Source organism: Anabrus simplex, chromosome 2, assembly GCF_040414725.1.
Source record: "Anabrus simplex isolate iqAnaSimp1 chromosome 2, ASM4041472v1, whole genome shotgun sequence".
Lineage (NCBI taxonomy): Eukaryota > Metazoa > Arthropoda > Insecta > Orthoptera > Tettigoniidae > Anabrus > Anabrus simplex.
The window spans coordinates 713,274,424-713,300,812 of NC_090266.1; the positions used below are offsets into that span (position 1 = coordinate 713,274,424).

Here is a 26,389-nt window from a genome sequence, read left to right on the forward strand (position 1 = left end):
TATTTATTTATTTATTTATTTATTTATTTATTTATTTATTTATTTATTTATTTATTTATTTATTTATTTATTTATTTATTTATTTATTTATTTATTTATTTATCTATCTATCAAAGTAAATAAAATAAAGCAAAATAGGCTCTGATAGCTGCTATTAGTATCTGTTTAATTTCATAGGAGGTATCATTTGAGAAGGTGACTGTTGATCCCAGATATTTAAACCACTTTAAACCACTCTCTCAAAGGTGTAATTGCCCACAATTATTGAGCCTGGCATGTTCTGCTTACATGCCTTCCCAGCAGCCATATATGAAGCTTTGTGCTGGTTGATGTTCAGTCCACCGAGCTCGATAGCTGCAGTCGCTTAAGTGCGGCCAGTATTCAGTAGATAGTGGGTTTGGACCCCACTGTCGGCAGCCCCGAAGATGGTTTTCCGTGGTTTCACATTATCACACCAGGAAAATGCTGGGGCTGTACCTTAATTAAGGCCACGGCCGCTTCCTTCCCAGTCCTAGCCCTTTCCTGTCCCATCGTCGCCATAAGACCTATCTGTGTCGGTGCAACGTAAAGCCAATAGAAAAAAAAAATTAAAAAAATGAACAGTCCCATATTCCTACTGGCCTGTTCAAGGGCGATGAATGTCACTTCCATTGCCTTTCGAGTTCTTGCCACTATATCTGTGTCATCAGCATAAGGAAGTATCTGCACTGATCTATAGTTCCCCTATTCAGGCCATTTGCATCTTTCATCACCTTCCCCAAGGCAACATTCCAAAGGAGACATGCCAGCGCACATCCCTCCCATACCCGTTTTTTAGTATCTAATGGCTTAGACATCATAACTCCTGTTCTTATACTGCTTCTTGTCTCACTCATTGTCATTCTCACCAGCCTCACCAGTCTTCCACGAATTCCTGGTTCAATTAGAGCAGGATACAATTCCTCTCTGTCCATATTATCATATGGTACTTTGTAATCAATGAAGAGACCGAGCTCGATAGCTGCAGTCGCTTAAGTGCGGCCAGTATCCAGTATTCGGGAGATAGTAGGTTCGAACCCCACTGTCGGCAGCCCTGAAAATGGTTTTCTGTGGTTTCCCATTTTCACACCAGGCAAATGCTGGGGCTGTACCTTAATTAAGGCCACGGCCGCTTCCTTCCCACTCCTAGCCCTTTCCTGTCCCATCGTCGCCGTAAGACCTATCTGTGTTGGTGCGACATAAAATAACTAGCAAAAAAAGAAATCAATGAAGAGGTGATGCATGCCAATCCCATATTTGATAGTCTTCTCTAAAAATTTGCCTTTGGGTGAAGATCTGGTTTATAGTTGACTTTTCTGCGAAAAATTCACCTCTCTCGGAACAATTGGGAGAAGATACGTTGGAGAATACTTTGTATCCCAAGTTAAGCAATGCAATTCCTCTATAGTTATCACACTCCAGCTGAGCTCCTTTCTTTTATAGGACATAAAATTCCTCCCTTCCATTGCTGAGCCATTTTCACCTCATCCCATACTGAAGTGACTATTTTTACGAAATCCACTCCAATTCACTACCCCCTTGCTTGAGCAGCTCCACTAGAATATAATCTGTTCCTGTTGCTTTGTTGTTCTTCAATCTCTTCATGGGAGTTCTCACTTCTTCTAGAGTTGGCGTGTTTGTATTTTTATCAGGGTCATTTTCTCCTTGCACATCTGTTTAGTCTCTTGGAATCATTCTGAAATAGATGAGTTTATCAAAATGTCAGTGTCATCTTTCACATATCTCTTTCCCGTCAAGATTTTCCCCCTATTTTGTCCTTCATCTGGCTAGCTTTACCACAGAAGGGTTTCTGTGCAGCATTTATTTATCTATATAATTTCCTCACCTAGTTCTGATTCCTCAGAAGCTCCATTTATGCAGTATTTGCCTTCATCCCTTCATCCACTCTCTCTCTCTCTCTCTCTCTCCTTTGATAGATCTTCTTTTCAATCCTCTGCTTTTCTTTATGGACTTTAATCATTCTTCTTGTACAATTTGATTGTAACATCCTTCTGTATGCCTTGTTCTTCTCTTCTGTTGCTATCTCATACTCAAGATCAAACCATGGAGATCTTGTATGTCTTCCTTCAGTTCCCAGCGTTTCATTTGCTGATGTCTCCACTGCATTTTTAATCATTTCCCACTGATATTCGACATTGTTGCACTCTTCGGCATTTTTAATAATCAGTGTTTTCTTCTGCTGGTACTGCTTTTTAATTTCAGATGATTGTAGAGCTGTTATATTGTATTTGGGTATGATGGCGCAGGTTTCTTTGTATGCATTGGAGATCCTATCGATCATTTGCACCAATACCAAGAAGTGGTCTGAATCTATATTTGGGCCTCTAAGGCTCCTCACATACAAGAGATCTGACTTGTGCCTTGCTTCTATCAACACATGAACAATCTGGTTGGTATGTCTCCATCTGTCAGTGTCCATCTTCCTTTTTGTATTTCTTTGTGTGTGAACAATGAGAAGTCCACAACCGTATTTCTAGATGCTGCAAATAATATGGGTCTTGCTCCATTATCATTGCTTATGGAATGTTTGCTGTGGGGTCCAATTGTTGCTTTAGGTATCTGTTCCTTTGCTTGGTGTAAAAATGGGAAACCATGGAAAACCATCTTCAGGGCTGCTGACAGTGGGGTTCAAACCTATTATTACTGCAATATATTATTACTGCATGTAATTGAGAGGCCTGACACTTCTGAACAAACAGGAAGGTCTAACATAATAGCCTGTAATGGAAAAGATTCTGTAAAATGGACAGATAAATTTTAGACATTCCTTTTGTATCAAAGGGATTTTCAGAAGATTATTGGTAATTTATGTGAGTAAAATCTCATAAGCCTCTGTGCAAATTCGTTGTAATGGTTATAAGTCTAGATTTCGTCTGCGGAAATTTACAGAACTAATGTTTTCGGGCCAGGTAGTAGCAATACCTTCCCTACCTTTGCTCTGCCATCAAAGATCTCCACTCCACGGTCTGGCCGGGGATTAACTTAGGAGCTCCATACAGTAGTTTCCAGTACATGGTAGACAAAATGATTTTTTTGTAAAAACCGTTCCATAGGTTTGTTTTTACTTCAGATTAACAAAAAAGTACTGTAAATGAGTAAAAATGTCAGAAATTACTTGCAATTAATTTAAGTAAAAAGGAAATATTTCAGGCAATAAAATACCTGAAAACACATAATTCTTTTTTTTAAACCAGATCCCCCACTCTGCACTCTCCACTACCTCCTCCAGCCCTCCCAGATCATCTAGAACTGTAAACCCCTGCAAGTATTCCTACCGGCATACATGATTGTCATGGTAGAGCGCACATTCTGGGAGCACCTGGAAAACCTTCAAAAGTGTTCCAGAGACTACGAGGTGCTCACCTGAAGCTGAATCCTGGGATGTGCCAACCGATAAGAAGGGGCCATTTCGATGGTCACCAGAGGTAGGGGCTGGTCTCTGAAGGAGTTTTTGTGTCACCTATCTGGGGTTATCCAAAGCCTGGAGTAAAGTTTGTTGACACTCCAGCTATGTGAGGATTGGTGAAGTACTTGGACAGGAAAAGGTGATAGCTTACTACAACAAGACTTTGTCCATAGCTGAGAAGAACTACTGTGTGACCTGCCATGAACTACTGGCCATCATGAAGACACTGGAGCACTTTCATGAATACCTGTATCATCAGCAGCTCCATCTGCACACCTATCACTCTGTCTTGATATGGCTTCTAAATATTAAAAATCTGGAGAGTGAGACTGCTCGGTGGGTGCAAAGCCTACAGAAATATGACTTTACCACTGAACGCTGACAAGGAATTGAACACTACAATGCAGATGCCCTGTCCAAGTGACAGTGATCTAAGAACTGCACCCATTGTCAAAATATGGGAGACAGGACCAGTGCAGTGGATGTCCAAGCTGTGAGAACTGAGATTACACTGTCCTGAGGAGGGAGCAACTTACGGATGACGCCATTAGACAGATCCTGCGGGAAGTTGGATTAGAGCAGCAACCAGTATGGAAGGATAGTGCCAAGTGAAGCTCAACATACAAAGCATATTGGGCTCAGTAGAAGTCTCTAGATATCAATATTGGCCTGTTGATGCGTATATAAGAGTTAGCCAATGACAGCAAGGTCACCCAGCTGGTAATTCCCAGGGACAAAAGTGTGGAAGTGGTGGAATTGCTACACAAAGGCACCACTGCGAATCATCTTGGGGTCAGCAAGGCCATTGCTGGTTGGTATTACTAGGTATACCTGAGGGCGGACATTGTAAGATGGAGCCAAATGTGTGATGTTTGCTGTGCGCCAAAGGCCTTGCACCTACGGTAAGGTCCAGATGCCGCAGTACAACGTTGGAGTGGCCCTCGAGAGGATAGCAACTACATCACATGATCATTTCCCAAATTGGACACCAGAAATCACTGCCTGCTTCTTATCAAGTGGCCTGAGTTCTACGCCATCCCCAATCAGGAAGAGTCAACAGTGGCTGATGCCTTGGAAAACAACAACTTCTATTGCTTTGGTGTCCCAAGGGAGCTGGACAGTGACCAGGGTGGCATAGTAGAGCGGACTGTTGAGGAACCTCTGAAGAAGGTGGCTTAGTGCACCAGAGAAACTGAGATTAGAGGGTGTCCTCCTTCCTGATGGCTTATCGTGCATTCACTTGTGAGACAATAGGCATGACACCCACCAATATGGTCTTTGGAAGAGAGCTATGTCTGTCATGTGATTTAATGATCAGGACGGTCTCAGACCGACGACAACCAGCAAGAGACTATGCATGGGAACTGGTGGACTGGTTCAGTTACATCCTTGAGTATGCCCAACAACACCTGAAGGTAACTAGTGACCAGATGAAGGTCTGATACGATATTTAGGTGAACTCTGCAGGATTCCTTGAAGACCCAAGTGTGGCTGTACCAACCCATATAGATACAGGGTAAGTTGCTGAAGCTCTAGTCGCTATGGGAAGTTCCTTACACTGTTATAACCAAGATTAGTAACTTAGTGTACAGGATCTAGCGGCCTCCCTGAGGGGTATGGCAGTTGTCCAGCTAGCCCAGCTGGCATCTCATCGTGGAGCTTCTCGGGATGAGCCGCTTTAACCCCTCAGCGTCGCAGCCATTTAAATAGCTTCCTACCCTGCGGCCGGATGAGATTTCAACTACGCGCGACGGAAATACATCGATTCACTTAAAGCGTTACTACAAGTATAAGAGTAGCCCGATTTTCACAAAATTTGGAAATCGTTGTGACAGAACTATGTACATGCAGATAATTACATAATAGTTTCACATTTCCTTAGTAATTTAGTTCCGTGTAATAGAGTTCGAAGCACTCTTTGAGACAGGGACTCAAGTCACACTCCTGGCAGCAGTACACTGACGTCTTCTTTTCGCCGTGTTTTGAACACAGGATACAATGTCTCTGAGGTTTGGATTTCCAACTCTTGGGTGCTAATTTCCTGATAAAATGTCTTTCCTGCAACCTTGGAACTGTATTATCTGATGCGCGCCGGCCTTTAATATTTTGTTCCCCTCCCTCCCGAGCGTATTTTGTAAACAAACATTTCACCAACTGAACCCGATAAGGTAATTGCTCAATATATGTCTCTGTGACCTGTGTGAGTATTATTAGAGAATTTAGCAATCAGAATTCACCGTTGAAAACTTCTCTTTGACCTGTATAATTATCTATAGTGTCTTACACGAAATTTCCAAGTACTGTTTCCTCGTCGTCGTCACTCTCATCATTTACCACTGCTACATCATCTATTTCATTATCACTGCTGCTTATACTGTCACTACTACTTCCGACTAAACTTTCATCTGAATTATACAATATTTCAAGCATGTTGCTGTCAGTCATACCACGGCTTAGCGCGGCGCGTCACACGGACTGGTGAAGCTGCAGCGAGACCGAAAGCAACAGGACGAAACTGAATGAGGGGAATAACATTTATGACGAAACAAACCAACTCGATACATATTTCAGATAAAAGGTCGAGACAACGTCTTTCAAACGAGATATATACCATGAACAACTGGTTCTCGTATCGTATGACAGAAAGCAGCACTAACTGATGCCTACACAGAGCGCTCGTGGAGAGTTACGAAAATATTACAAGCTGAGAAATAAAGACAAATATAATAAATAAACTGCACTCTCAATGTACAAATAGAGCAGAGAACATCACACGAAAAGACAAACCTCTCACATCATCATTTCTTTATTTTATTCTGTGGGAAAGAACGAAGCAAACAGACTTTTAAAAAAGCAAGAGATTAGTGCTCAGACTTATTTAACAAATAATTATCCTTGCAAAAACAACTACATTATAACGATTTTTCAATTCTTATTTACAACACTAATAAACCCGGAAATGTCTTCTTGGAAACAAAACAATTTGCATATCAGTAACTCCAAAACTCTTCGCGCTATAGCCGTAAATGTGAAACCATGTATGGGTCTATACCACGTATAGAGGTCGGCGGCTACGGAAGAAAAGAGGGTCTATACCGCGTATAGAGGTCGGCGCTGAGGGGTTAAGGAGGGAGCATTGTTATAAAGAAGGCCGTGAGTGCAGTGGAGGCCAGTGGAAATTTACAATGGCAGCAAGAGATGTCAATGCCTATGCTGTGGCAACAATGCGGACATGGCCATCGGTGAGTAAAACAATACCACTGGCAAATTATTGAGGTTCATGGTTAGAAAGCTCCTTAGAAGAAGATGGAACAATAGAAAAGGCGCCCAGAATATTCTGGAAATGGGAACTATGAGAATTTTCTGCTGGCCTCTGTGAGTGCACCTGCAGGAGTACGTAATCAGTCTTGAGTTAGTTGGTCTTGAGTCAGCCGCGTGTGAGTACGAGATGGTAACATGTCCATACGAGTCATTTGGGACGTGTGGCATGCTGTTTAGTGAACTGCTCTGTGAACAAGGATGCATTGCAAGAGGGCAGGAGTTCAGTGTGCCAGAGTGCTGGTGTTAGATTTCATCTGTGAGTAGAAAGTATGTTGAGTGGAAAACTGATATGGGCGTGAACTAGTAAATAACTTTAATTAGTAGTTTATAAGAAGCCCGGCTGACATCTGCCTCGTGTTGGTAGATTTACTGGCACATAAAGAGAACTCCTGCAGGACTAAATTCCAGCACCTCAACGTCTCAGAAAACCATAAAAGTAGTTAATGAGACGTAAAGCAAATAAACTTGTTGTTTATAAGAAAAAATGTGCTACCTTTCTGAGTGGTGATTTTAGTTTCAAGGACCATGACATCCCACCACAGTATCGCTGTAGCTTGCTGGTAAGGAACTAATACAAAGGAATTAACACTTATAAAACATTTTTAAGGGTATCTTTGCTAATCACAAATCACCAGTGGCGATATCATCCTTGAACAGCTAAATTCAGTTGATCCATGGATCAAGTTTACTTCCGAAGTTGAAATCAATAATTCTTTAAAATTTTTAAATTCTTTAAAATTTTTAGATATCACTGTTATCAGCAGTTTGAACAAATTTTCTTATACTATCTTCAGAAAGCCCACCCAAACCATAAACACCATTCGTCAAGATTCGATGCATCCGGACTCTTAAAAAAGAGCAAAATTTTTATAGCTTAATTCATAGAGCTTTTTACGTCCCTTTATCTGATGCGAAGCTTAAAAAAGAACTCAATACCATCTAATTAATAGCGAGAAAAAAATGGTTTTGGCAGGCATTTCATAGACAGGATAGCCAGCAAAATTGTTTAAAAAAATCCACTTCAACTCTGCTGAGAGAAACAAAAAGGAAAACGGATAACTACACCACCTTTACTTACATTATTAAAAATATTTACAAAATTAAAGATATTCTTAAGAAACACAATGTCAAAGTTGCCTTTAAAACAGTCAGCAACAGTACTAATCTCTTTTATAACCAGCACAAAATCAATAACATCGGGAATAACTACAAATAAATCAGGTGTATATAAGTTAAATTGCAACCAATGTTCCGCGAGCCACATTGGGCAAACTGGAAGAAGCTTTTTAATTAAATATAAAGAACACGTCAGTGCCTCCAAACACACAAAATTTTCTGCCATGAGCATTCGTGTAGCAGAGTCTAATCATTCCTTCACCTCTATAGAGCAGGACTTAAAATTCTTTATTTTTATAACAAGGGCAATTTACACAACATTTTAGAAAACATCTTTATTAATATAGACCAAAAATGCAATCCTGCATACAATTTAAATGAAATTTCAGAAACTCTGAACGTAATTTTCGAGGCATTACTCAACAGTTCCTATTTGGAGAAGGCTTGTAACAAGCCTCCACGCAGTTGCTCCCTGCCCATTGGTTCCAGCCTTTCCCTACTCTCCCCTCATACCAGCTTCCATCACACACGGCCTCCACAGTTCACCTCCAGTCAACCATAAACATCTATACACGCTGAGCTAGCCATTCGTGGGTAGGCGGGAACATAAGTAATCAGATGTGATGCATTTTTATTTTTATTTCATTCTTTTGTATTACAAGATGCTTCAAAAACTTGCCTACTTTTAACATTAATAATAGCCTCATTCTCGTTCTAGGGCACTCTACTGCACATTCCACTACTTTTTTTTATATCAAGAATAGTTACCATCACGCCAACAAGATGAACTCGATATCAGTTTACTGCAACCCTCACTCATGTTTAACATATGTTTAACAATTATTTTCATTCTACTGAACTAAACATTGTGCTCCATATCACAAAGTTTCTACCGACGCATCGGCAAACTGTATGTCAACACAGCATCATCATGTTAAGGAGGACTCTATTACCAATTTTATTGAACCATCTCTTGTGTTCAGTATTTTAATTTTCACTTTTAACAGTATTCAAGTGTTGTGCTCAGAACATTCCAGCATATTCAACATTTTAACTGACGCATTCGGTAGTCCGAATTATTTTTAATATGTTTTTGTCCTTGTCCTTTGTTCTTAATCTTAAAACTTTTCGGCTGATGATGTCTACAAGATAGATGAAACATGTTCCGTTATTTTTAAATGTGGAACATTTGTCCATACCTTTTATGTATACATACGACAATACGGGCTTTATAATGAAATTCATTTTATATAAGTATACTGATTAAGTGACCAAAAAAAAAAAAAAGTAGTAAGGTGGTAGTCAGCTTTGAATTACAAGGAAACTTCAATGTCTCATTGATGGCAGATGCTGATGTCACATATTGTTTATATGTGCTAATACTAGCAAGATACCCGTGTTTTGCTACGGTTTTAAATTGAAAATTATTTTTCAAAGTTTTACACTTTTGAGGATCTACTGTCAGCTAAGCCTGTCCTGTAAAATACACCCTCAGTTCATACGTTAAACGGTTTTGGGGGAATGATTATTAATTTTCTTTTCTAACACACATTTGAACCCTGTACAGAAGAACTGGATTTTTTTTAACCCAGTCTTATTTAACATCTAAGTTGTAAATGTGATCAATCTGTGAAATTTAGATGTTGAACAGTAATGGGGGGATGAATGTTTTTTAGGCAGTGACTGTTTTAAAAATATTTAGTAACACCTAGAACATAGAAGACAACCCTTCATGTAAAATTTTAATATCATGCCTGAAACTGTTTCGGAAGAATGGATATTTTGTTTTTGAAAGTCAACCACCAGCTAAACCCCTTAGGGGAGAAATATTTTGAAGTATGTGGTGTTTTACATGTAGGTCATAAACGAAGAACCTTCTCATAAAATTACAGATTTGTACTTCAAGGGGAGTCGGAAAGCCCTATCTTGATAAAGTTAATTTGATGGAAAAGATACCCTGTTATTTCAGGAAGTATTAAGTTTAGAGCTTTGATATTTTTGCTACTTGTATTTACACTCTTTCCATAAGTACTGAACCAGAATGGAATGTTTGGAGGAAACGATTGTAAAGTTATGAATTTGTTTAATAAGTTCCAATTTTTTAACAAAAAAAAAGTCATTAAAAATGTATGTAAATCAGAAACTATACATGGGAAGTGCTTTTGTCTGGTTCAGTAGCTGTATCATGGCACAAGGTGACTCTCTGCAAACAATGAACTAACTATCCAGTGTAGTTTCTGAGATAATTGGTCAAACATGTAAAAAAAAAAAAAAAAAAAAAAAAAAAAAATCTTTCAGAATATGAGTTCAGAGTAAAACAGAATGTCACTCACACATTTACCCACAACAGTGCCTAAAAACAGGCTGCTCCATAGTCAGCATTATCTGAGTCCTTTTTCTGTTCACCCTGGATGCTAGCAAGCTTTCTTCTTGTTCTTCCTCTGGCTTCTACAGTCATTTGTTCTGCTGCACGCTGAGCCTTTGTTATCCTCCATTTATCCATTTGATGGAAATCTTGAAGTGTGTTCACTCCAGGATTGATACCAATCTGTTCCAGAATCTTAATCCTTCATAAATTTCCATCATTGTATGTAATTACAGCATCACAGACACCTAAATGTAAGGGTTTTGCACCTACAAATGCATTTTTTGGAATTCAAGTCCAAATGATATTATTAAATGACTCATTGGGGTTTTGGGTTCACCCATGTAGACACTTAGCTAGAAGGTCTGGATGAGCTAACTCCCTATAAATAGGCTTTATGGCCTCCATAACAGCAGTTGGAATGCTGTTTGTGTGCCTAAATTCTTGTTCATTACCCATTACCTTAGCTTTTTGATATTTGCACCATGTGTCTGGACCAAGTGGAGAAAGGCCATGTATGAGAGAATCATCAGAAGAAACCTTGTGAAAGAATGCGGCCCATACTGCTCTTTTCATACCATCTAAATCATTTGAATTACTTCTAATGGCATTGCCATAATTGTGCTGGAGGTGATCAGTCGTTTTATCAGTGAGTCTTCCCTTGTATTTTATAGTTTTACCATCCGATAATTTTGATTTCCCTGGAGATTTCCTCATTCTCTTCTGAACATGACCTACACATTCAAATTTTTTAACCTGCTTTTGACCATATGGTTGACATTTTACCACAGATTTATAAGTTTTAGAATTGCCATCCCCCAAATATTCTGTGTAACATACACCTCTCTCTTTCTCAGAATGTCTGAAAAGGGAAATAAACAACAGCAGCCTCCATCCCACCTATTGTACCTGCATAATTGGCAGCACACTTATGGTTTTCTGTGCCCTTCTTTCGCTTCCTCAATGCCATATACCTTTCATTACAATGGGGCTCTCGCTATATGCCATACTCGCTTTATCGGACTTCTACTTTATTTAGAAAATCTATGGAGATTAGTGTAGAATATGCAGTGATAGTATCTACCTCATGCACTTATCTGCACAACTTTCCTAGAAAGCACCCTACTTCACGATCCCTTTATTCACATCAGGGGACATCTTACATTGTCACTTCCTTGACACTAGTCATTCTTGCCTGAGAGCATTTACGATGTATCCATCATAATTCTGTTGTTTTTATAATCAAAGTTACATTCCTTGGGACACTGGGACGGAAATTTCTAATTTTTGCAGATATTGACATATTTACTTCAAACTTTATATGGCAGATTAATATGGCAATATAAAGCAATGTTCAAATTATTATCGTTGTATCATGAAATGTTCTGTAGGTATTAATTATGTTCTGATAACTTATATGGAAACTAATCTAATATTGAAAATATCAGTTGTGTTAAACCAGTGAAAATAGCATGATTCTTAGTTAATCATCCAGCACTTTATTTCACTATTAATGAACTTATTTATAATTTTTGAGATTGGCCCATTTACTATACAGAAATAATTTTCTTCCTTTGCCAGCTTCAATTTGAAAAAAAAAAAAAAAAAGCTTCAAATTTGAGCATTTCAACCAAACCGATAAAGAAATTGTAGAAGTAATAACTAAACTAGAAGACAGGGAACTGAAGAACATACATGCTAATTTTCAGACCACCACCAACAAATCCATTGCACGTGCTAGGATTTTTGAGCCTGTAAACGTGAAACATAGATAATGGCATTTTTCTGTAAGCATGCATAATTTTCTGTACACATTGAAATAATAACTTGATCATTTATCTGGTCAGTGTGGTAATATGATGTACTGTTCGAATTTTTATTGCTGTATCTTGAATTTTCTATAGATATTAATTATTTTCAGAGAATTTATATGAAAAATCATCACATTTTTTTCCAGAGAATTTATACGAAAATTCATCAAATATTGAGAATGTAAGTCACGCTAAATCCATTAAGGCAGCACAATTTATAGTTAATTATCCAGCATCTTATTTCCCTATGAATGAACCTAGTTATCATTTTTGAGAGTGGGCCAGTCATACAGAAACAATTTTCTGCCTTTATTAGCTTCAATTTGCAAAAATTTGCTTTGTGTGAGCGTTCAAAAATTATTTGTAACCACACCGATGATGTAATTACTAAATTTATAGACAAGGCACTGAAAGACATACCGTACATGCTAATTTTCAGACCACCACCAACATATCTGTTACACGTGCTAAGTTTTTTTGCTTGGAAATATAAAACAGAGAAGATGGCATTTTTCTTTAAGCATGCATATTTCTACTTATAACTCACCACATTCATTCATTCATTAGAACTCCCCTGCAGCATATAAGCTCACCAGACTAAAGGTTAGTCACCCTAGTGCACACGCACAGATGGTGCAGTGAAAGAGTCCCATGCTCAACTGCATGCACACTTCCTCTACATGAGCATAATACAATAGTGATCAGTGAGACGCTGAGTTTCAAGTGGACACTGTACGTCCACATGGGTAGATGTAAGGATGTGACAGAGTGGCAAAAGGGGCAATCGTGTTTGGCCGTGCCTAAGGCCATACGATGCGTGAAGTTGCTGGATTTGTTGGTGTTTCGCAGCGGACTATTCAATGTGCCTACAAGCAGTGGTGTATTACACGTGGCCATGAAACACAATGTCAGAATTGTGGTCAGGAAAAGATCCTGACTGAGAGGGACCGAAGACTCATTTCACAGCTTGTGAATCTGAATGAAAATCACTTTCAAACCAGACAGGAATTGCTGCAGTCAGTGAATGAAGGTCCATCGCAACCTGTTTGCAAGAGAACATTGCGACAGGAACTGCATGCAATGAACAGTAGGAGTCGGTCACCTCGTAAGAGGTCATTGCACACACAGGCACATAAAGGTCTTCAATGTGCTAGAAATCGTTGAACGCGGACAGTAGCTGACTGGCGGAACGTAATGTGGTCTGACAAATCATGTTTTTGCCTGTATTCCAATGACGCACATCGTCGAGTGCACCGAAGGCCAAACGAAGTATTTCATCCTGGATGTGTGCGAGGTCAGATTCAAGGCAGAGGTGGGTCTGTGATGTTTTGGAGGTGTTTTTCATATCGTGGATTTGGCCCGCTCTCTAAGGTGACCACTAACATGAACATGTTTATTTAAACATTCTGGATGATCAGGCATTGCCTTTCAGTCAACATCTGCATGATGAGTCTGCTATTGATACCCCAATTTTTCAAGGTGACAACAGCAAAGTTCATTGGGCTGGACGCATATGTGACAGATGTTACGAACTCTCCCCCACCCTATTATATCTTGATTGGTGTGCAGAATCACTTGGCTTGAACCCCATTGAAAATCAGTGGGTCATGTTGAAGCAGTGGGTAAAACGCCGACATCAGCATTCCCGCAATTTAGTGGAATTGCGCCATCAAATCCTCAGCGAGTGGCTTAACCTGGATGCATATCTGCACAACCTTGTGGACTCACTTCCTAACTGAATCCAGGCAGTTATCAATTCCAGAGGTGTAGTTACATGGTATTAAATGATGCTTGTAATGATTTCTCCAGGGATGACTAATTTTTTGTCCAGTGAGCTTATAACATCCTCTTTTTTTGCAGCTGCCTCTTCCTCCTCCTTCTTCTGCTTCTTCTTTGTGACTTTAGTATTCTGTCGAGATGCTTTTTTCTTCTCCTGTGATGTTTGCAGACTTTCATACTTTCTGTGATTGTCACACCTTTGAAGCACCTGTTCAGCCATGTGAGGGAGTGAAGTTCTCCTAATCACTGTCTTCAAGTCTTATGTTGAATTCTGCCACTGCATTGCACACTGAGATTTCAAGTCCATTTCTTAAAATAAAAGTTTCTTTTGGACAGGTCTTTCAGTTTTTAGAATGCAGGCACTTATTCTGATTCTGAATAGTACTACATACAGGCCGAGAAAGCAACTCATTTGATGCTAGCCTCTGCTATACAGGCATGGTTTTGCACCAGGGGTTCAGACAGTTTTACACTCATTTTTTTGTGACTAGGTGGTATTTTACTTCCAGCTATGCTTTAGTTGTAGAGGCACTAAGAATAATTTCCTTGAGAACATCTCCTAAACTGAGTCTTAGCATCTGTTGATATGTAATGGTAGAGAAAATATATATTGCATTCTTCATGTTTCCAGTGTCAGAAATGTTTTTCACTATTGCCTTTCTGTAATAATTGCTTAATTTTGTAATTGCAGCATTGGTAAGCCCTCGGTCTGACCTCCAAGCTTGAATACCCTTGATTTTTCAAGTCTGGATCATCTTTTACAAACCTGTTCCAAGTTTTTTGGCAACATTTTTCACACGTTCTTCTTTCTTCAGTACTGTACCTTCATCACTGACCAAATGGCTTAGTTTTTGAATCACCATCTGAAAGTACAATAGTGTAGTGCATGTTGCAATCTGAAATAGAATGCTTCCATAAAATTTCTGCCGCAAACATTTCCATTACAACACAACTACCTTCATAATTTTGTCTGCATTCCCCATGCTTCTTAAGAGTCTCATGCCACACACAGAATTCTGGAGATCCCTACCAAGTTCAGCAGAAGTGGACAGTACTTTGATATTACCTTGTAATCTATGACTAAACCAGTAAGGAGATCAATTAATTGCTATACCACAAGCAGAAGTGTGATCATGCTTGTGCCCGGTTCCATTGTAGGAAATTGCAATGTCAGTTATCATTATATTATCTCCTGCATTGCCATCCATGGTTCGGTGAGCTCTTTGCACTATTTCACATAAAACTGAGAAAGGGCATTATGTTTGAAATATTTAGAATAATTTAAAAGAACAGACATATGTCTGGTAAATGTCTTAGAATCCATGTCAGATATTCACATTAAGGCACAACATTTCTCCATACCTCTGTGTCCTACACCTAAACTTAGAAAGGCATCAACAGCCCTTCCATTTACATTAAAAGGGGGTCTTTGGGATTCAAATTCACATTTTACCTGAGGACTTGAATACATCTGATTTGGACAGAACCCACACTTAGAACATTTTACACATAATTTATAGGGTTACTTGAGCAGTAAGAGTGATATTTCCACATTCTTCACATTTCAATTGTCTGAACAGTTTATAGAGTGAGGTAGAGTGTACCAAAATGAACTCATTCCCACGGGACAAATTTCCAGCACCTCAGCATCTCTTAAAACTATCAAGTAGTTAGTGGGATGTAAAAACAAAATAACATTATTATTATTATAGCTGCCTCTGTGGATCCGTGGTAGAGTGTCAGCCTCCGGATCCCAAGATAGCGGGCTCAAACCCGGCAGAGGTAGTCGGATTTTTGAAGGGCGGAAAAAAGTCCAATCGACACTCCATGTCGTACGATGTCGGCATGTAAAAGATCTCTGGTGATACATTTGGTATTTACCCGACAAAATTAATTAAAATCTCAGCCATAGACGCCCAAGAGAGATCCGGTTTACTCTAGGTCCGCTAGATGGCAGACAGAGTAAACCGGAACGTCGAAATTGACGAGCAGACAGCCAGATGGCGTCAAATCGAAATGTCTGCAAACGGTAGCTGAGGCCATACGATATTATTATTATTATTATTATTATTATTATTATTATTATTATTATTATTATTATTATTATTATTATTATTATTATTATTATTATTAACTAAACTCATCTCTTTTAGATACATTGCCAAACAATGTCAGCTTTTGCACACTTTTACTGCTAACATCTATATGCAATACCTTCATCAGTTGTAATATTTCATTTCCACCAACCAAGGAAGCGTCTGTGCGGTTTGGGGTAGCTTTCAGCTTGCATTTGGGAGATATTGTGTTCAAACCCTACTGTCATCAGCCCTGAAGTTTGTTTTCCCTGGTTTCCCGTTTTCACACCAGGCAAATGCTGGCTGGGGCTGTACCTCAATTAAGGCCATGGTCACTTCCTTCCCATTCATAGCCCTTTCCTATCCCATTTTCACCATAAGACCTATCTGTGTTAGTGCGACGTAAAGCAGATTGTAAAAAAAATGTACTTCCACCAAGCAGCAACTTGCTTTTAAAGCCCTATCCCAGCCTTTTATTTTTACTCTTACTTGTTGGCTTATGCCAGCGTGAACTAGATGATGGCATGCATTTTATTGCTTCAAATTACACTACAATCCACTTACAGATAAGCAATAATACACACCATGATCATTTTATAAACAAAACATACGGTTACACGTGATTACTACATTAGTTATTAACGGCCAATAATTATATACACTGAGTGGCACGATAAACACAACACTTGCAGTTGCAAAATATTTAAGCAATTTACTGAAACCCCATGTAGGGACTAAGGACTCACACATCAGAGACTCGGCCCATTTCATAAACAGATTACGACACCTGCGAGTACAATCGGGAGATATACTTGTTAGTTTTGACGTCGTCTCGCTGTTCACTATGGTACCAATCAAGGATACTCTAGAACATATTCAACAACTCTTTTCAGAGGAGATAATAGTTTTATTTGAACTTGTACTTTCGACGACATTTTTCCAATGGAAACATGAATTTTATGAACAGACAGACGGTGTTGCCATGGGAAGCCCACTTAGCCCTGTTATTGCTAATTTTTATATGGAGTTCTTTGAGGAGGAAGCCCTGAAGACTGCTGTAAATAAACCCAGCTGTTGGTTCCGCTTTATGGATGACACTTTTGTGATATGGGGACATGGAGAGGAGGCACTGGACGGCTTTCTTACACATCTGAACAGTATTCATCCTCGTATACAATTCACTGTGGAGAAGGAAAAGGATGGGGAATTAGCTTTCCTGGACGTGCTGGTGAAGAGGAAGAATGATGGATCCCTAGGGCATCAAGTATACCGAAAACCAACACACACAGACCGATACTTAAACAAAAATTCCAATCACCATCCTGGTCAAAAGCGCGCTATGATGAAGACCTTGGTGGATCGCACCCTTCGTGTCTGTGAATCAGATTACATCGAGAAGGAACTACGGCATCTTGATCTAGCCTTACAAACCAATGGCTACACGGTACAGGAGGTCAGGAGAGCACTCCACCCCAGAAGACAGCCAGCTAACAGTAAACGAGAACAACCCAGGAAGAAAGGTATCGCTTATTTGCCGTATATTCGTGACGTCACGGATCGTATTGGAAGGCTCCTTGAACGTCACGATGTTAAGACCATTTTTCAGCCGACCCGGCAGCTACGAAACATGTTACGTTCTGCCAAAGATCCACGTGACCCTCTAACATCTACTGGGGTCTATAGGATACCGTGCAGCTGTGGAGCTGTTTATATTGGCACGACTGGCAGAAGTGTCAATACTCGCCTGACGGAGCATAAAAGGAACTGTCGCTTGGGGCAATACGACAAATCAGCAGTAGCGGAGCATGCACTGCTTGACGGAAAGCAGGAGATCCGTTACGAGGATACTGACATACTGGCCACAACATCCCATTTTCACTCATCTCTCTACAGGGAAGCAATCGAAATACACAAACATCCAGATAACTTTAATAGAAAGGAGGAAGGACTGAAACTCAGCAAGTCCTGGTACACCCCTTTATATAACATACGACCGAAGCTAACTAAGATCCGGGACATCACAGTCAACCAACCAGAGGATCCATTGCCTGGCATGACCCAATCGGAGGTCGTGCACTCCGAGATCCAATCAGACGGCAGACTGCTCGGTGCGACCCAATCAGAGGTCGTGCTTTCAGATATCCAATCAAATGGATTGCACGGCGCGAACCAGTTGGAGGCCGCACACTTACATACAAATACAGCTGCTTCCCAAACAACTTTCGCAATCGCCAGCGGGATACAGGAGAGCGTATCGACACGACGCCACAGAAGATGACTACCGCAGCAGTAGTCGAAACATTAGGTAGAAACGAGAGGAGTGGACCACGGCATAATAGCCCGGAAGATTTTTATTGTATTGACACCGGCCGTGAAAGCCTTCATACTTTAACAACACTTCAATTTCTTTCAAAACTGAAATTTATTTTAAATTTATGACACTTTTATGACACTAATCCACTATCTTATGATAGAACATTGGGGCGCATCTAAGTGTCTAACAGTGAAAAGAAAAGATGATTATAAACATATTGAACAAATTAAGACAGAGATCCACATTTCAAGGAAATATTGAGTAAGCTCATAAAAGTAATGCCCTTCTGTTTTGATGTTATACCCTTCACATTTTCACTTCGCAGACCTCAGAGACAATCTCGAGGACCTGCATACACCCCAGCATCAGTGGGTAGGGTCTGACACATCCCACTCTGACGAGTCTAGTGTCAGACCTAAGACGAAATGCTGGTTAATAGAGCAAACGCCTGAGAAGCCATACATCCAATTTTTGACCTCTGTTCGCATCATCAAAAGCATATATTGCCACCTCTTGCACCAATGACGGCATTCAACCTTTCATGTATCCTCCTAATTAATGCGGTAATGCCCTGTTGAGAAATTATCTCCCACTCTTCCAGGTGGGCATTCCGTAGATCCTGTCAGGTCTCTGGATAGTGCTAATGGGCTCTTCTCCCCATCTGGTCCCAAATGTGCTCAATAGCATTCAAATCAGGGTCTCAAGCAGGCCAAACCATAGCATGAATCCCTTTTTCATCCAAGAACTCTTGTACAATTCTTGCAACATGTGGGCATGCATTGTCGTGCGTTAGTGTAAAATCTTCACCAATAAATAGAGCGAAAGGCACAACATGCTCCAGAAGGATTTCCTCCACGTACCGATGTGTGGTAGGGCTCCCATTCTCCACGAAGACCAAATCCGTCCTTGCAACTGTATTGATTCCTGCCCACACCATCACAGAACCACCCTGAAAAGGCATCCCCTGGCCTTCATTAGACTCACTCTCTCTTCCGTCAGGTGATCGGAGGCCAAATCTCGACTCATTGGTGAACAACACTATATCCCACTGTTGTACAGTCCATCCAAGTTGTTCTCTTGCAAAACATAGTCAAGCTGTACAATGCTCTCTGGTGAGTTCTGGACCTGTAGCAGATCTTTTGGACTTAAGATTGGCTTCTTCCATTCTTATTTGAACAGTTCTCTCACTAACATTGACCCCTCGAACTTGGTGGAGTCAATTTCGTGCTTCAACGGCGGTGGTGTGATGATTGCGGAGAACTTGAAGTTGTAAGAAGCGGTCGTCTCTCTCCGATGTTGCTCTTCTCGGGCCTGATCCTGGTCTTCTTGCAAAGCCTCCAGTTTCCCTGTACTTTTATGCGGTTCTGGAAATCGTGGAAGGTGTAGTCCTCAACACTTCCATAACGTAATGTATGCTGAGACCATCTTCTACCAAAGCAACAGCTTTTGCAGCTTGTTCAGGGCCTAACGGCATGTTTACTCCAGAAAGCTGATTAAGACAATCGCAAAAAGATCCTACAAACACGTGTGATTGAAAGGGGAACAATTAAAGGTACAACAATAAGCGCTACAAGAGCGGGAAAACATTATTGGTTCACATCCACCGATGTGTTTTCCAGATTGCATGTGAAAAAACAATTGAGGCTAGCATTCCTTGCTTACAAAGCAACGCCAGTAACATACCCCATTTTAAAAAATTGGTTGAAGTGCTTCACTTTGATTAAATAGATAATTACAAAATAATTACACATCATTTATTGAGTGTTGTGTTTTTTGTGCCACTCAGTGTATATATACATTAATCAGTTAACCAAAATAAATTATAAATACCTCCCTTAACATCAGTTATATCTCAGCAACCTCCAAAAGGAAGGTAAGAGCTTGGAGTTTGCACTTCACGTAATTTACAAACAAATTTAGTTTCTGCATAGATTACATAGTAATGGTGCGAGTTTTATACACCAGATAGAAGCACAATGCAGACACAGTGATGTGGAGGCAATTTCAAAATCATCATATTGCAATATACTAAGGTACAGAGCATAATGGAGAGAACTGTGTGTGATTGTTCAACCAAATCTGGACAGACGGTGAGCTTCCGTCACAGTGGCGAGAGGGGAAAAGTAATTTTTCTCCTCAAGCCTGATGAAGATCCCAAGTATGCAGGAAGTTTCAGACCAATTATGCAAACTATTTGAAAGGATGGTGAATCGCTGACCCGTGTGGTGTTTGGTGAAAAGAGGACTTTCGTCTGAGTACCAGTGCAGTTTTTGAGCCACCCGCTCCACCAGTGACCACTTGGTATGCCTGGAGAGTTCTATACAGGACGCTTTTCTGCAAAACCAAAACTTGGTGGCTGTTTTCTTTGACTTAGAAATGGCCTATGACACGACGTGGCAATATGGCATCCTTTCAGTCCTGCATCAATGGAGATTCCTAGTTAACTTGCCGGTTTTTATTGTGAATTTTTTGTCCCTCCATCTAATGCATATCCGAGTAGAAAGGGCATATTCGCAGTATCATGTTCAGAAAAATGGGAGTCCCACAGGGTTTGGTTCTCAGTGTCACTCTGTTCGAGATTGCCATAAACAGTACTGTTGCTGCTGCTGGTTCAACAATAATACCGTAGCTATATGTAAATGATTTTACTCTGCATTATAGCTCACAAAATATGGCAGTTGCAGCAAGCTATTAGGAGAGTGGAACAGTGGACCTTCGAACATGGCTTTCAGTTTTCAACAGTCCTGTTTTTCCTGTAGCTGACACTTTTTTTTTTACTTTTTTTAACTCCTTTTCGATAGTAAATTATTGTGGGAGCCACACGTGTGTTAGTTAAAAGCCAAATGCACTAAGAAACTGAATATTTTGAAGTTTCGTAGCAGCACTACTTGGGGAGCAAACCGCACAGTACTCCTATGATTTTATAGGGCACTTACTTTATCCAGGTGAGACTATGGCAGTACAGCATATGGATCAGCAAGACAAAGTGGCCTTGTGAAACTGAATAGTATTCACCACAGCAGAGTTTGGTTGCCAACAGGAGCATTCCGTACAAGTCCCATTGCTAGCCTGCACCCGAGGTGCCAAAAAATATTATTGTCCTACGCTGCAAATTTGCAACAGATGCCACTTCACCCAAGCTATCCCAGTGTATTCCAAAATGGAATCTGTCGACTGTATGCTGCTTATCCATGAGCAACGCAGCCGGTTGGTATACGTTTGGATAGCAGTGACAGATTGTTTGATATAGCTTCAGTTCATTGTCTTGTCAGGCGGCCAAGAAAGGTACTTGCGTGTTTAATACAATGACATGAAATAATCCTAGATCTGCTTACCGGCGCAAAAGGGAACACGGACCCCTCCATATATTGGAGGCTCTTCTTGGCCATTGTTGGCCGGTATCCTGATTCACCAACTGTTTACACAGATGGTTCGAGGCCAGAAGCGAATGTAGGCTGTGCGTTCGTTTTCGATAGCAACAGGTTTCTTTTTCCTCTACCAGAAACCTGTAATGTGTACACAGCAGACCTCTATGCTATCCTTGAAGCTCTGCGGTATGTGCTGTTCAATGAACGCCGGCACTTTCTGCTATGAACCGACTCCTTGAACTTGCTATAATCTGTTGATGTACGTTCCTCTCGGCACACTCTGGTGCAGTGGATCCAGGACCATGTTAGCTGGTTGTTGGAGTTCTAGCACCAGAATCATGTCCTTGTGGCTCCCAAGCCTCATGGTTATGGAGGGAAACGAGTTGGCTGATAGGGATGCCAAGGAGGCGGTCACATTTGCCCCCATTGCCCTACAAGGTTCCAGCTAGTGATATTTGTTCTCAGCTGAGACATTTAGTTATATCCCATTGGGAGATGGAGTGGCAGGCCACCCCTCTTCCACATAAGCTAAGAATGATAATTGGAACTACGAAGATAGGAAGACTTCCCTTTGGGTTTCTCAGAGAGAAACAGTGGTATTGCAGCTGTCGTCTTACCGTGGTACACATCCTAATGGAGTCCATGGACCTGGCCGATCTGAGCCATAGTCTAAAACTTCCGAGTACCATCTCCCTCATCCTACAAGATAACGAGCAGTCAGCAGACCTCGTCATCCATTTTATGAGGGATAGCGGCCTGTTTTATTGTGTATAAAAGCGAGTTTTTTATCTGCTCTTTATTTTATTTTATTGTTAATTATGTTTCATTTTGATCACTCAGCTTTAGTTTGTTTTGTGTATTGTAATGCGATTTTTAATTTTTAACTTGAATGATATAAATGATTGCACTTCAAAGCAGTTTTACCTTAATCTATTTTCTCTATCATTTTATAAAAAAACTAGCTGCTACCTGCGGCTTCGCTCACGAGGATTTCGTAATTCTTATGAAAGTAATTGTTCCTCGGTACTGCACTATCTGAAAATCCCTAAATTATAGTAACTCACAGGAAAATTGAGTGTCATTTAACCTAGAAGCTCTTTGTAAACAATGTTTGTGGTATTGCCTCTTGGGGCTAAGATGACCATGCGACATACTGTAGAACTGTACATGTGAGAAACAGTCCTCTCTCAAATCGAAAACAAAGAAATATGCATGATACTGTGTAGGCTTTTGGGCTTATGCCGTGTCAAGAAAATAAGGTGAAATTCTGTACATTTTACAGAGAACTGCGCTCTGCATCATCAGAAGAAAATCTCGACTGTCCACAAGAAAGGCTTCTTAAACAATGACTTTTTAAATTTAGACGTTATAATAGAAGTGGAAATGGTGCATTCATTCGCCACCAGATGGCTCCCCGGACGTGGCACAGTGCTAGCGTTCGAAGCGGAAGCTGACCGAACCATCGGAATCAGTCTAAGAGGTTCACATAACATGTACGTAACATATGACACTGACAGTTGTATGACGTGGGGTGTGGAGTCCTTGTTCACTAAAGTGCCGATTGACTCGGTCATGTCTCTCATTGAACACCTGTTCCCTGAGGACATTACTAAGTTACTTTACCACTGCGTGACTTCCAGCTATTTCTTGCGGGGTAGGAATTTTTACGAACAGATTGGCGGAGTGGCTATGGGAAGTCCACTTTTGCCCGTAGTGGCTACTTTCTTTATGGAGCATTTTGAGGAGGAGGCTATTGCTTCGGTGCCCGTCAAACATATGATATGGTGGAGGTATGTTGATGATGCATTTGTGGTCTGGACAGAAGGCCCTGAGAAACTTCATCTATTTCTAAACCACCTAAATCAGCAACATCCTTCAATTAAATTCACTATGGAGATGGAGTCAGATGGATGCCTTCCTTTCTTGGATGTTCTAGTAAGAATGAAATCGGGCGGCTCCTTAGGACATACCATCTATCGTAAGCGTACCCACACAAATCGCTATCTTCATGCAGATTCTCACCACCATCCATCACAAAAACAAGGCATTCTTATGACACTCGCCAAGAGGGCGAGACAAATTTGTGACCCATAAAATATCCAGGTGGAGATGGACACGCTCAAAGTCGCGTTCAAGGGTAATGGTTAAAGCAATTTGCAGATTCATAGAGCCCTGCATCCATGAGATACGACTAAGCAAAGCTCACCGAAGGAAGAAGTGAAGGGAACTGCCTACTTGCCTTACATTCACAACACCACCGATTGAATTGCCAAGGTCCTCCGCAAACACAATATAAAAACAGTGTTTGGCACCGCCAATAAAATTGCTCACAGTCTGAGTAAAACCAAGGACAAATTGTCCCCACCTTTACATCCTGGGGTATATGAAATTCCCTGTACTTGTGGTAAGGTATACATCGGCCAAACATGCCGGTCCATTGGTACCCGTATCAAGGAACATGAACGTAATATTCATCTCAACCAGCCAGACAAATCGGCAATAGCTGAGCACACTTATCGTCAGGTCATGTTCCAAGATGCTCGAGCTCTTACCCACACTAGACACTACAGGCCTAGGGTTATACGGGAAGCTGTGAAAATACGTAGAAATCCTAACAATTTCAACAGGGACACTGCCTATCAAGTAATACCTGGTTGCCAGCCATTAAGAATTTATGTAGGTAGTTCCCTTCCCTGTCCCTTCACTATTGTTATTTTGTCTTGGTGTTTTCCAAATTCGTACATTCCTCATCACCAGATGTTTCATTCCAGGCTTGTGTCAATGTCATACACCTGTCAGTGTCATATCCCTTTCAGACCTGAAAGAAAACTGGCGGTGTGAATTTTTGTTTGTACGTCAAAAACTGACTAAAATGCTCTTAAATACATATATTTTTAGTTTATTCTACAAAATAAAAATTAGCATCTGAAAAAAAAGCACCCGCATAATTGTGCGTGTCAGGACTTAATCACTACTTGCAAAAAATTAAAAATTAAAAAAATTCAACTCAGTACGTGTGAATATGCACATGTACATGATCAAATGTTCTATTTTACAGTGTGGAACGATTGTAAACAATTAAAATCTTATACATTGCATTTCTCATGTAGGATACGAGTTTTTCTCTCACAGTCCTTTTTGTGACAGCACCCAGCACTCCTGCATGCATTGCCTGTAAGGAAACCTAGCCCGCACATATGTGCGTATCAACATTCAAAACCTCATGGTATTACGTATGATGTTGTAAGTTCCCAATTTACGTTTGCTACACAATCTACACACTTCATTGATTATATTCTGATATTCAGTAAAGCTTCTAGATTAATATGAATGCAAAAAATAAATACTTACTTTAGGCATTACTGCTTCCCGCCATATTGCTAATGAACTGTATTTTTAAACTCTTCTTCCTGTCCGCTGGTGGTCAAGTACTAAATATAAACAGCTGAAGTACATGCTACGTGTCCCGCACAAGCACTGCAGTCCGGTCTAGCGCCAAGAAAACGTCAAATAAGCTCAGACATAAATAAAATACGAACCCGCACAATTGTGCGCACACGGTCTGAAAGGGATATTTTACGTACACATGTTATGTGAAACTCGTAGACTGATTCTGATGGTTCGGTCAGTTTCCGTTTCGAACGCTAGTGCTGTGTCATGTCCGGGGAGCCATCTGGTGACAAATGAACATGCCATTTCAACTTCTATTATAAAGTCTAAATTTAGAAAGTCATTGTTTAAGAAGCCTTTCTTGTGGACAGTCAAGATTTTCTTCTGATGACGCAGAGCACAGTTCTCTGCAAAACGTAAAGAATTTCACCTTATTGTCTTGACACTGCATAAGCCCAAAAGCCTATACAGTATCATGTCTATAAGTACGGGTCATGAAAGCATCAATGGCAACAAAAATTATGCATTTCTTTATATTTAAAGGAGATTCCAAATACCTATTTTCACATCTGTTTTTCAGTTTTTGAGATATAAATATCCCCATTCAACACCTTTATCAATCCTTCACCCCCTGCCCCACCTAAGTGGATTTTCCAAAAAGAAATACATGTTTCTTTATTTTTAAAGGAGATTTCAAATACCAATTTTTACATCTGTAACATCTTGATATATAAGTATCCTCATAAAGAGAAATCAACTCCTTTTTCAGTTTTTCACCCCCATTAAGTGGCTCTTCCAAAAACAAATACATGTTCCTGTATTTTCAAAGGACTTTCCAAATACCAATTTTCACGACTGTAACATCTTCAGTTTTTGAGATCTGTGTATCCTCTTAAAAAGAATTAAACTCCTCCTTAACTTCTTTTCACTCCTCCCCCCTCCCACATTAAGTGGACTTTCCAAAAACAAAAATACGTGTTTATTTTTAAAGATCATTTCAGATATCAATTTTCTCGTCTGTAACATCTTCAGTTTTTGAGATATAAGTATCCTCATTAAAAAATTCAACTTCTTCACTTCTTTTCACCCTGACCCACTTAAAGATATTTTTGGAAAACAAAAAGAGGTGTTTCTTTATTTTTAAGAAAGAGCCCTAATACCAATTTTCGTGTCTTTAACATCTTCGGATTTGGAATATATGTATTCTCATAAAAGGAATTAAACTCCTTCACTTCTTTACACCCTTCCTGAAAACAAAAATACAGATTTCGGATACCAATTTTCACGACTGTAATATCTTCAGTTTTTTAATATAAGTATCCTCATAAAAAGAATTCAACCCCTTCTTCTGTCTTTTGCACACACCCCTCTTCCACCGCCCATTAAATGGAATTTCTAAAAACAA

At 40.1% G+C, this 26,389-nt stretch overlaps 1 protein-coding gene across 1 annotated transcript in view; it reads left to right on the top strand.

The window, feature by feature from the left end:
- Positions 1 to 26,389, top strand: part of LOC136863059 (uncharacterized) — a 303,511-nt gene that overhangs the window by 247,873 nt on the left and 29,249 nt on the right. The gene's annotated exons all lie outside the window — the stretch shown is intronic.